The sequence below is a fragment of the Gossypium hirsutum genome, chromosome A11 (genome assembly GCF_007990345.1).
Source record: "Gossypium hirsutum isolate 1008001.06 chromosome A11, Gossypium_hirsutum_v2.1, whole genome shotgun sequence".
NCBI lineage: Eukaryota > Viridiplantae > Streptophyta > Magnoliopsida > Malvales > Malvaceae > Gossypium > Gossypium hirsutum.
Genome location: NC_053434.1, coordinates 26,464,268 through 26,478,201, shown reverse-complemented (window position 1 = coordinate 26,478,201; position 13,934 = coordinate 26,464,268). Strand labels below are relative to the sequence as shown.

Genomic DNA, 13,934 nt, shown 5'->3' with positions numbered 1-13,934 from the left:
CCCAAACAATCGAATCTACTCTGCCAAAGGGTTAGAATTTTCACGTCTTTTGCCTAATTGCACACCACAAAAGCACTAATCAAAATATCGAATAAATACATACAAACACAACCCACCTTACTCAAGAATCAAACTAAACTAAAATAATAAGAAAAATACCCAACAAACTTACACTATGACTGGAGTAGAATTAACATAAAAAAGTGTATGAACAAATGGAAATATCCAAAAAATAGCAAAGAACAAAGAAACCCAAACCAATAGAAAAAAAATAGAATCAAAACAAAAAGAAAGAAGCCAAAAGATGAATGATGCAATTTGGTATAACAAAAGGGGATAAAAAACAAGAAAAGATGGAAGAACATACAATGGGAAAGGGAGTAAAATGGTTTTGGGTTAGAGGAAATTTAAGAATTGATAAAAATAAAATAAATCAAAAGGAAAGTTTAAATTAAATCTAAATCCTGCCTACATTTTATAGAGTCCAACTAAAACTCTAATGCCCAACTAAAGCCAACACAAAAGAAACAAAAGGAAAAAAAATAGATGGAAGAACGTGCAATGGGAAAAGGAGTAAAACAATTTTGGGTAAGAGGAAATTTAAGAATTGATAAAAATAAAATAAAATAAAATAAATCAAAAAGCAAGTTTAAATTAAATCTAAATTCCACCTACATTTTATAGAGTCCAACTAAAACTCTAATGCCCAACAACTAAAATGTAACGCCCTTAACCCGTATCCGTCACTGAAACAGAGTTACAGAGTATTATAGGACGACAGAATAGTAAATCATTCAAATCATATATTAATACAAACATAATCAAATTGCTTGGACCCTAAGAAACTCAAATACTAACCAAAATACAAAATCAAAATGACATTAATCGGGTAAAAAACACATCAAAACCAACCTAATATGTGCCTAAACAATGTACCCTCATTGCTACCACAATTATATATAATTTAATCTCAAAATACACATTAATTCAATTCATCAACTCATTCAAGCAATGCCAAATCAAAATACCTAACAAAGTTACCACAACTACAACAAATCCAATATATGTAAGCCACACATACTAGCATAACAACTATATCTCATTCTCATACCCTTTGCAAATTGGTTATTTGTACAAAATATCATTCATAACATTTACATAAGCCAAACATTAACAAATATAGCACAAGAGTATATACATGCCATATAATCTGAATTTAACATTTCAAAAACTATCGAGATAAATTGGATAGTGTGACTTGAGTGTCGATCCGATCGTCAAACCTTCCGAAAATCTACAATGACATTAAACAACACAAGTAAGCTTAATGAAGCTTAGTAAGTTTCACAAGATAAACAAAAATCTTACTAAACTAAACAAAAATCTTACCGAACTAACTATATAAATCGAATAATAGTAAAAAAATCATCCATGACAACTCCCTGTCATTCACAACTTCAATAGATAAATACATCCGTATGCACATCAATACAAAAATAAATAACATGTCTTTAAAATTCATTAAATAAATCACGTTATCGAGATTTTTCCATTTGAAGAACAACTTACGGATAAGAGTACATCATCAACAGAAGCTCATAAGAGCTGGTCCTCTTGAATATGCCAACAGAAGCTCATAAGAGCTGAACAGAAGCTCGTAAGAGCTGATTCCACCCAATCACGCCAAACAGAAAGTAAAACACAAGAGTTCGCAACAAATGCTAAACCCCAATTTACTTGGGTAAAATGTCGTATCTCCTTCTAATACCACCTCCACTCCAAACCCCTCGTCATACACCAAATCACGAATGTACTCAAATCCCGCGTTTAATTCAAACCAAATATCTAATTCAATATTATAATTCAAACAATAATTCATTTCCAACAATAGAATATATACAATACCAATCATCAATTTATAAAAATGTTAAATTTTAACTGTACGAACTTACTTGGATTGAATTATAGTAATTGCAAAAGTTCAGGGACGATTCCGCTATTTTTCATTTTCCACGAGTATCTACGGGATCTTAATCAAATCACCAAACCAAAGTTGGCCGAATGTTTTCTTCTCCTTTAGGGTTTCAGTGGTGGCTTTTCAAATGAAGAAAATGATAATGAGTTTTTATCATGTTTTTGTTATATTATACATATTTAATAATTTACTATTTTACCTTTATAAGTATAATCAAACTCTAACAATTTAAAAGCCCACTAACGTCCACCAACCCTTGAATGGTCTAATTACCATTTAAGTCTCTTTTCCTTATTCAATAAATCCTTTAATCACTCAAATCAAATAGTGAATAAATTTTACATCTTTTACGATTTAGTCCTTTTTAATTAATTAACTATCGAAACGTTAAAATTTTTCAACAAAAATTTAATACCACCTTAATGACACTCCGTAAATATTTTTATAAATATTTACTGCTCGGTTTATAGAAACGAGGTTCCAATACCTCACTTTCTAAAATCACTTGACTTTAGGGTCTTACTACTTGAACCTAATAAATCATTATATTACATAAATTATCAAATCAAAAACCTTTTTTAAAACCATATGTGACTCGTAAATATTAAATAATAATATTTAAGAACTTATTCACCAGATTTGGCAGCCTCAAAACCACTAAAAAATCGAGTTGTTACATAAAGCCTACACAAAAGAAATAATATACCACGCTTGAGCACCATGGGATTCGAAAACAAAACCAAATGCAACCATCTAAGACACTTAACCACCATACCAAACTAATTTACTTGCTAAACAAACACATTCAAAAATCCAAAAATTTGGGGCATTACAAGCCACTTGGATTGATAATCGACCAGTATACTAGTCTAAACAAAGTGTTTGTATTGATTAAATCGGAAACTGGTCGAAAAGATGTAGAAATAAAAAAAGGGACAAAATCTGGTAGTTGAACAGATTCAACCAATTTAATAAAATTTTTTAAAAATTTATGAATTTTAAATTATTTATTTAATTATTGTTGGTCTATCATCAATTTTTTTTATATATTTCAAGTTTAGTAACTAAAATGAATTTAATGGCTAATTTCAAATGCTAAAGTGGATAAAAAAATATAGGTATCAAAAAAAATCCGGTAGCCAAGCTAAAAGGTAAAAAATTATATTATCTCAATAAATGATGCCATTAAATATCTATTTTATTTTATTTATTTTAATAAAGAGATGAAAATATATCAAGTTCAAACCTTTTATTTAAACAGTTATATATATAAAGAATTTTTTTTTAAATAATCTCATTATAAATTTTGATATTATCTATTTTTTTTATACAATGCCTAAAATTACTTATAGTTCCTCTTCAACCCATAAATAGGAGAATAATATGCTTCAAAACACTCGAGTTTAATATATATCATTTAATACTCGAGTTTTATATTTTTTTAATGTGATATTTCTGTTATTTTATAGTCTAATTTGATATTTATTATAAAAGTTATATATTGTGATATCTAAATGTAATGTTAATTTTTTAATATTTAATTTAAATTTAAATATTAATTTAATAAAAATTAATTATAAATATTATTAGATTGATTTTTTAATAATTTTATTAATAGAATAAATTTAAAGTTAACTGTTGGAACCAAAAAAGAAAGCGGACAAAATGAGTAAATTGTAATGATTATTGGTTGAAGTTTCAATCCATTAATAAGTGGGTAGACTGAAGCGATAGTGAGAGAACGTACAAGTTCGAAGGGGAGGGCTTGCAACAACACAAGAGGGACTGCCTTTTAAGAGCAGTATAGTATTCATCAAATCATTCCCAGGCTGGATACAGGCGGGAAAATGGGTACTGTAGCTACATTTTATTGCGTCGGAACACTAAGCTTGAGGAGCTCCGATTCTTGGCTGAGACAGTTCGATCCTCCCTCGCTACCTTTTCCAGTAGCTCTTCTTCCAAGGTATGTTTTACTTTAGGCTAATCTCATTACATCATGTTTGGTTTAGTTGAAATTCTGATAAATAACTATTATATGGTTTCAACTTTCAAATAACAAGATAGATTTTTGTTCGACCAGTGGGTTTTAACTATTACCTTAGCTGAACTTTAGTGAGCTTTTTCCAAGTTTATCCCTGTCAATGATCAAAAGTTACAACTCAGGCCGATTAAAAGGGATTAAAAAAATTAACACTGTGTTTGGTTCAATATATTAGGTAATCCATTACTGACCGATTACGCGCCTATTACATTACGCCCCTAATCCGGCGTTTGGTTCGCTGTAATAGGTATTACGCGCGTAATACAATCCTGACCTAATCCCCAAATTCCCTGCTTTTCTAATCCCTTCCCAAATCGAGTAATAGGTATTATGTCTGGCTTCCCTCCCCAACTCTCTATTTTACCCTCCCTCCCTACCCGACCCTCTTCTCTTCTGTCCCAAATCCGCAATTGACGGAGGCCCGGAACCCGACTCTGAATCGGCCCTCCTCCTCCGCACATTCCTAAAACCAGAAGACAAATTCAATTTGGGCTACATCATCTACTTCACTTTGGGCGTTGGCTTTCTCCTCCCATGGAATAGCTTCATCACTGCCGTCGATTTAGGATGTTCATGAGCGATATCGTACAGAGTCCCATTCTGAAGCTGCTGGGCGCTTTAATGAACGTTTTTTGTTATCTCTTGCATCATGCAAAGCCTGTGTGGTCATGGATGATGAGCTAAATATATTACCAATTTCATCTCATATAAAATCAATAACCCCAGTTCCAGTTAATGAGGTATCTATCTGACTTCTTTATTGAGTATGGGTCGATTGGAAATGTTCAGGTGTTTTGTACTGTGTATCATGATTCTAGAAACTATAAACATTTTTTTGTAGTGCTGTAGGAAACTTTAATTTAACCTTTTGTTTACAACCACATTTTCCAACATTCAATAGAAAAGTTACCAGAGAATGTGAGTGCCGTAGAAATCTTTGAAGTAACTGTTTGCTGGCAACCACATTTCTGTCAACATAAGTTAGGAAAGTCACTTGGAAATGTGAAGGCATTTTTATGCCTGTAACTTTTTTCTGACTCTGATTGGCAAAAGGACCCTGAAGGGCTGTCAGAATCTGAGCGGGACCTGAAGAATTTAAAACAAGAACTAAGTGAGGATTTTCCTGTTGGTCCTTTGATAAAGAAGTGTTGTACACTGGATCAGGTAGGAACTGTATCTCCTTTACTATTTTCGCATGTGGCTAACAATTTTGGCTAACTTTTGCTGGAATATTTGATGGGTATATTTTTTTTTCTAGGGAAAAGCTGTTGTTACATTTCTTGATGCAATTTTGGACAAGAGCCTGCGCAGCACAGTTGCTTTGCTTGCTGCTCGTGGTCGTGGGAAATCAGCCGCACTCGGCTTAGCAGTCGCTGGTGCTATTGCTGCTGGGTAAGATGAATTTATGTTATGAAAATCTTTTACCTTTTATATAATTTCCTTTTCTTGTTTCCATTTCATCTTTGTTCAATCTAATGAGAGAACTTATTCTAATAGGTACTTAAAGGAGTCATTAGTACTTGAAAGTTGCATTGATTCGCCAGGTATGTAATAAAGCTCTTGATGACACTATGAACTCTGAATCTTGAACCACTTGTAACATTTTTCCTCTACCACACATGGTCTATGGCTATGCTTTTTATATGGTGTAATAGAAATTAAACCATAGTTACTATTAGTACCCATGTGGTCAGTAGTTTCACTTGAATATTCCTGGATACAAAATTCATTTCTTTCATTTTTTATCTTTTGTATTGAATCATATTATATGAAGAACTGTGCTGCTTCCTCGTCTAATGAAATTTTAATTTGTCAAATTGTTGGGCGCAGGGGTCCTTGTTTCAATGCTAAGGATCCTAACCAAAGCTGTATTTCCACAATGTGCTGATGGCTTGAGAAAGAGTGCCTACCTTTACTTTTTTACTAGCATTGTGTTTATGGTCATATGCATAGTCTTGTACAATGTGGCACACAAACTTCCGATTATGCAGTACTATGAGGAGTTAAAGGCTGAGGCTGTTAAGGAGGAAAAAGCAGAGAAAAGTCCCATGACTGGGCCTGTTTGGAGAGCAACCTTGTAGAATATAGTAGGAACAGTCAAGTGGTATGGATTTAGGATCGTCCTCATATATGTTGTAACTTTATCAATATTTCCAGGATACATCACAGAGGATGTGCACTCATTGGTTCTCAAGGACTGGTATCTGGTCCTCCTTATAACAGGCTACAATGTGTTTGACCTGGTTGGCAAATCGTTGACTGCAGTCTATCTCCTTGAAAATGCAAAGGTTGCTATTTCCGCTTGTGTTGTGAGGTTACTGTTCTTTCCTCTCTTCATAGGTTGCTTGCACGGCCCTCAGCTCTTCCGAACAGAGTTTCCAGTCTCGTTACTGAGTTGCCTTCTAAGTCTAACTAATGGCTACTTGACAAGTGTGTTAATGATCATGGCTCCCAAATCTGTCCAGATACAACACGCAGAGACTTCTGGCATCGTTATGGTGTTGTTTCTAGTAGTTGGTCTGGCATCAGGATCAGTCATAGCTTGGTTCTGGGTCATCTGATCATCAGCCAAGATCTCTCCAACAGGTGGCCGCTATGAATTTGTGCTAATGATGTTTTTACCTTTGTAAAGTTTATCTAAAAGCCGTTGTTTGTAGCAGTGTTTTTCTTCAAATTGTATGATGAATACTGTGCCTGAAGTGTGCATATCTGCTTTCAATGTATGCCTGTATCTTAAAAACATGAAAAAGAAAAATAGAAACATTTGGCTATTATCTGCTTTTAGTCTAGTTTGCTTCCATTGGATGTTGCAGCAAATATAGTTATAGAGTTTAAATAGGAAAATTGGAGTGAGCTAAGGTATTGAATTTCTATGATGTTGCAGCAAATATAGTTATAATATATTTAATAATAATTATGTTAATTTATATTTTACAGTATCATATATTATGATTTGAGCAAATTCATATAAGAATATTAATTATTAAGAATTTTATTAAATTATATATTTTAATTAAAATATATTTAATAATAATTATGTTTAAATATGATTAAATTATTTATTATTGATATTAATAATCTTATTAAAATTTAAATAACAATAACAACAATAATTTACCAAAACAAATTTCTGCTAATTATTAAGAATTTTATTAAATTATATATTTTAATTAAAATATATTTAATAATAATTATGTTTAAATATGATTAAATTATTTATTATTGATAATAATAATCTTATTAAAATTTAAATAACAATAACAATAATCATTTACCAAAACAAATTTATGCTAAGGGTATTCTAGTCATTTTAGTTTTTTCCATTATGCTATTACACCTCTATTCCATTCAACCAAACACAAGATTACTATTACGCCTCTATTCCATTACATTCAACCAAACATTTGATTTGCTATTACACCTCTATTCTATTACACCTCTAATCCATTACACCTCTAATCCAATACACCTCTAATCCAATACAGCGAACCAAACGTGCTCTAAAGATTGTTTCCGCAAATCCACAAGTCAACTCCCAAAAAAGTAGAGCCACTGAACTAAAAAGATCGATTTTAAGTGAGGATTAGTGACTTATGGAAAATGTTTTTATATTTTACTGTATTTGTTTTATAGAAAATAATTTGATTCTCGAAAAATAAAAATAAATTATTTAATATTTTAATTTTATTTTAATAATAAATTTTAAAAATAAAAATTTTAAATCATAATATTATTGAAAAATATTCAATATTATTATTTTAATAACAAATATTTATTATAATTATATATATATGTTCAATATTATTATTATCAACATTAGTCTTTGAACTTGACAACATTTCCTTAAAATCCCTAAAGTTTAAGTCTTATTGCAAGAACAATTGCTAAATTTGAGTAACTTGGGGAAAAAATTCAAACCTCAATATAAGAGTAGTTACCAAGTTTAAGCGTCAAATAATGATTTAACCCTTTAAACAAGTAAAATTAAAATAATTTTTAAATAATAAAAATAAAAGTATTAAATCCATGTAAATCTCTCGCCCTTAACGAGCCTATAGAAGATAAAATTTGCTCGAGTGGATACATTGAAAAAAAACCACGCAAATCAATAAAGAATTTAACTCTTTTCTTTTCTTTTTAATTTTATTTACCTTGGTGGTTTTTTTCCATTTTTATTTAATTTATCTAATCTTTTTTCTTTTCTTTAAGACATAATTTGTTTTGGAATGTAGTTTAATTTTACATCAATTGCTTTTCTTAAAAAAAGTTTTAATTTGGTCATTTTTAGTTTATATATTTTCAATTTTTAAAATTTTAGTCTTTACTAAACGATAATTTGTTAAATTCATTAGGTCCTACTATTTTCAAAATATAATGGGACTAACATATTATCATATGTGTAATATCATATCAACTTGTTATTTTCATATATTACTTATTAAAAAATTCAATTAATGGATTAAAAACTATCATTTGTGTCAAGAATAAAATTTTAAATTTTGAAAAATATTGAGACTTAGAATAATCTAATAGGGGAGAATATGAACTAAATCTACAATTGTACACATAGTACAATACTAGTAATTAAACTTAACCAAACAGATTTAACCGCTATTGTTTAGGTCAGGACTAAAATTTCAAAATTCAAAAAATATAGGTATTCAAATTGACCAATTTAAAAAATATAGAAATTAAAATTGATCAAATTATAGTATATGGACTAAATCACGACTTTTGCGAAGTACATGAATTAGTAGCAGATTTAACTAGTTTTTTCCCATACTCCTATCAATTGTTCTATTTTCCTTTTAAGCCCAAATATAATACAAATTTCTCCAATAAGTAGTAAACTTTTTCTTAGCATTTTCTTTAGACTTAATTCAAGTTTAAGAATGTTTATCAATGCGGTTATTTTCTTATTCTTCTAAATTTTCTGTTTTGAAGGCAAAAGAACATAAAAAAAAAGTTATGTTTTGTATTACTATTAATGGAAATGACAGGTAGAAGTTGTGATTGTTGATGTTTCTGCTGGTCAAAAGGAAACTGAGAGTTTGAGTGATTTCAAGTTTGTGACTAGAAATGAACTTCTTCTATGCTATTCAAAGTCAGTAGGTGGAAACCCCATTGTTCTTCCAGACGATAGAGGTGAAGCTGTTGGTGTTATGAGCAAAGCCCTTCAACATTTTATTAAGAAAGTTTAGGCTGATGCTTTGGTTGCAGGTGCTATTGGCCTTTGAGGCACTGGAGGCACATCTTTGTTATCAATACTTTTCAGATCTCTTCCTCTTAGTGTACCAAAGCTCATTGTATCTATTATAGCTAGTGGCCAAACAGAACCTTACGTTAAATCATCGGATTTGGTATTGTTTCGATCAATCGTGGATATCTGTGGGATCAACAATGTTAGCAAAATTGTGCTATCAAATCCTGGAGCTTCTTTTGTTGTTATGGTGATTGAAAGGCTTGAGAGGTTCTAGGAATCCTTTAATGAAGGTGAAAAAGGCACAGTGGGGATAACCATGTTTGGGGTCACAACACCATGTGTTAATGTCGTGAGTGAAAAGTTAAAAAAGGAAGGGTATGAAACCCTCATTTTCCATGCCACTGGTGTAGGTGGCAAGGCTATGGAATCACTGGTTAGAGAAGGATATATACAGGTATATATATATATTAGAGTTATGTGATCCAAATTCTAAGAATTGCTTGCAAGTCAAGTTAAACAAAATATATTTTCTTTCTAGAAGATTTAGTATTTATTAGTATAATATATTTAGATTTATTAGCATAGTTTATTTGACTTGCTAATTTAGCCTATAAATAGACTCTTTTACAACCTTAGAAAATACACCCATTAGAGATTAGAACTCATAACAAATTTAGAGAACTTTGTGTTTAATTTTTGAGGGTTATTTGTTTTCGGGTTTTCAGGATTTAGTTTTTATCTCCATCTTTTGTACTCTTCATTCTTTTGACATTATAGTAAAATTATCTTTACTCGTGATTTTTTATCCTCTTTGGAGGGATTTTTCCATGTTAAATTTGTGTGATCAATTTCTCAATTTCTTCTGTTATTTTTTTTGTTCGTTGCTTAATCGAGTCGATTTATAACAAGTGGTATCAGAGCTAGTTTAATTTTTATAGATCAGCCCCTTCAGAGATGGCAGCAATAAGGTTTGAAATTGAGAAGTTCGATGGTGAGACAAATTTCAATATGGTGAGACAAATTTCAATCTATGGCATGTCCGTTCAGAGATGGCAGCAACAAGGTTTGAAATTGAGAAGTTCGATGGTGAGACAAATTTCAATCTATGGCATGTTCGGGTGATGGCAATTCTAGTTCAAACAAGCTTGAAAAAGGTTGTTACCGGGAAAAAGCCTGAGAATCTAAATCAAACAGAATAAGAAGTGCAACACCCCTAACCTATATCCTCGCCGAATTGGGTTTATAAGGTATTACAGGACATAACACAGTTCGATACAATTACTCAATTCAAAAATATTTATATAGATATCTAATGCTTAACTTCTAACCCAATACAATTCATTTCATATTCAAATGGAATAAGTGAACTCAACATTCAAAGCATACTAATAGTTTATAAATAAATGAATCTGTCAACTTGCAAATTTATAAAGTTACATATCGTCATATTCATATAAGTAGCATATATCTCAATGTCACATTCATTTCAATGTTAACCAAAATTTGTATACCATTCTCCAAAAAAAAAAACTAGCATATTAAATAATACACATATACCAAAATAAATTCTAGTCATATGAATATATAGCCGAATACATTTTAATACCAAAACATGATATAAAATATACTTTTCAAAAATAATTTAATCATTGATTATGGATACATATGTATATTCAAGACACAACTTCCATGAACCATATTTAAAATAAACATACAATATATCTCCTATCATATTCGGTCATTATAATATGTCCTTTATTACCAACTCATTTATAGCACGTTAACTTAACATAATAACCTAAATTTCATATATAACTTTTCCTATACAAACTGCGTCCAAGTTGAGCAAACATATTTATACATGTATTATGACCATTTCATTTATCAACCAATTTCAATATGCACACACACAACACAAGTTCTAATCATCCAAGGTATAAGGTATAATATTTAAAATAGACTCAAACCATTATTTAACCAAAACATACTCAAGCATAAAGATTAAGCCATTTTCGCATGGCCTTTATACATAAACCAAAATACAACATTCTAGCCTATACATGCCATAGTTCCAAAATGTAACTTATAAAATACCAAAGACAGTTGATAGTGATAGACTTTGCTGACGATCCCCGAGCTTGTAACTTGAATTTAAAATCTATAAAATAGAATGAACATGAAAACACAAAGTAAGCTATAATAGCTTAGTAAGTCGTAAGGAAATAAACATCCCATTGATATAATCCACTCATTTTAAGCTAATCCAAATTTCATTATCATTATCAAGCTTAACTTCAAACTTACAAATGAGATAAATAACACATTTTCATACACAAAATCTACCTTGGCCGAATGCTCACTTAATCAATTTAACCTAATATTATTCATCTTTCAAAACCAAAATGTCTTAATATAATCAAACATACACATACGCATTTATATAAGCTCAAGAACCATAATATAACATCATGTACATATACCACTTATATGACCGAATTTACATGATCGCACATATGCACATATCTAAGAATCAATTCTACAAAATTCATACTATTTATTTACAAGGCTGAATACACATACTAAATTCACATGTAATCTTCATTTGTATCACACATAATTAGTAACAAATATCAAGTTACTTATTTACCTTATCTCAAGTAAACAACTAGCTAACTCATACCTGATCATTTAGCTCGTTTAACATATTCAATTACCACATCAGCATAAAGTCTTTTAGGCATAAACTTATAATAATTCACCGGCATAAAGCCTACTAGGCCTAAGCCTGTATTTCACACCGGCACAAGGCCTGCTAGACTCAAAGTCTAATTTTATACAGAGGCAATAAGCCTGCTAGGCATAAGCCCGATTTAATTCACCAGCATAAGGCTTGCTAAGCTCAAAGCCCGAATATCATTGTTATAAAGCTGTCTCATAAACAATTCATATATCGAAAAATCCAAACATTCCATATAGTTCATACGGACTTTCAAATGTTATAACTCAGTCGAATTAAACTCAAATACATTATTTCCATGCTTAATCATATTCGGCTAACTCTACTATAATTCTATAAATTCCAAAGCAGCATATTAAACTAATTTACCTTCAAAATTTACGATGTTAATTGCTTAAAGACTTACCTCGGATATCGATGAACAATGTAAATCGACTATTCGACTATTTTTGCTTTTCCCCGATCCAAGTTAGATTTCTTTTGTTTTTGATCTATACAATTTCAAATTAATTTCATTCAAACACAATTTCATTCAATTTAATCCAACAACACATAAATGGGCAAATTACCGTTTTACCCCTAATATTTCATACTTTTACAAATTAGTTCTAATTGTATAAAACACAAAATACACAAAATCTCACAACAACATAGTTAGGCCGAATCTTCCTTATATTCATACTAGTCTATATATTTTATTTATTTCACATTTTAATCCATCAATTTATAATTTTTACAATTTAGTCCTAATTACTCAAAATCATCAAAAACTCCAATACAAAACATATTAATCTAAAACATATCTTTCATATTTCATCATCAAACAACAAAAATCTCAAGCTCTCATCAATGGCATAACTCAAAATATTCATCAAAATTAGAATTTCAAGCATGGGTCGTATAGTATTCGAAGCAACGATCTCAAAAACGTAAAAATTATAAAAAACGAAACCAAACTAACCTTGAATTTGAATCAACAATGGCTGAATATCATTTGCTTTCTCTTTTTCTTTTCTTTTACAAGTTTCGGTCAAATAAAATGAACATATGCATTTTTTTTATGTTTTATTATATTATAACATATTAACTAGTTTACATAATTAACCTTGGATTTAAAATATAAAGTCATGTTATAATAAGGCCATTACCGTCTATTACATGTCATCATGGGCTAATTACCACATGAGTCCCTCCATTTACAAAGACAAACACATTTCAGCCCTTACACATTAAACTATTAAATTTTCAATTTACGTGATTAAATCCTTTTATTTAATCAGACACTCAAACGTCCAAATTAAATTACGAAAATTTCACAGGCATAAATTCACACAAAATAAACACAAAAAATATTTTTTAAAAGATTTTTCTGACTCGGATTCGTGGTCCTGAAACTATCGTTCCGAATAAGGTTTAAATCGGGTTGTTACAATTTCCCCCCTTAGGGATTTTAGTCCCCAAAAATCTTAACGGTGAATAGGTTTGGATAACGCTCTTTCATTGTATCTTCTGTCTCCCATGTGGCTTCTTCAACTCCATGTTTATGCCACAGTACTTTAACCAACAGAATTTTCTTATTTCATAACTTTTTAATCTCACGAGCCAGAATACAAATCGGTTCTTCCTCGTGTGTCATATTGGGCTTAATTTCAATCTCAAATGGACTAATCACATGTGAAGGATCAGATTGATATCTACGAAGCATCGAAACATGGAATACATTGTGGATCTTTTCTAGCTAAGGTGGCAACAACAGTCTATACGCAACCGGCCCAATCGACTTTATAACCTCATACGGCCCAATAAATCTCGAACTCAATTTGCCTTTACGACCGAATCTGAGTATTTTCTTCCACAGTGAGACTTTCAAAAATACTCTATCCCCGATCTAAAACTCTATATCTTTACGTTTTAAGTCCACATATGATTTCTGATGATCTGATGCTGCTTTTAGACTTTCACGGATCACTTTCACTTT

General features: G+C 30.7%; 1 pseudogene; it reads left to right on the top strand.

The window, feature by feature from the left end:
* The first annotated feature begins 546 nt into the window (after positions 1 to 546).
* On the top strand, positions 547 to 6,735 carry LOC121209991 (equilibrative nucleotide transporter 1-like; annotated as a pseudogene).
* Positions 6,736 to 13,934: the final 7,199 nt, after the last annotated feature.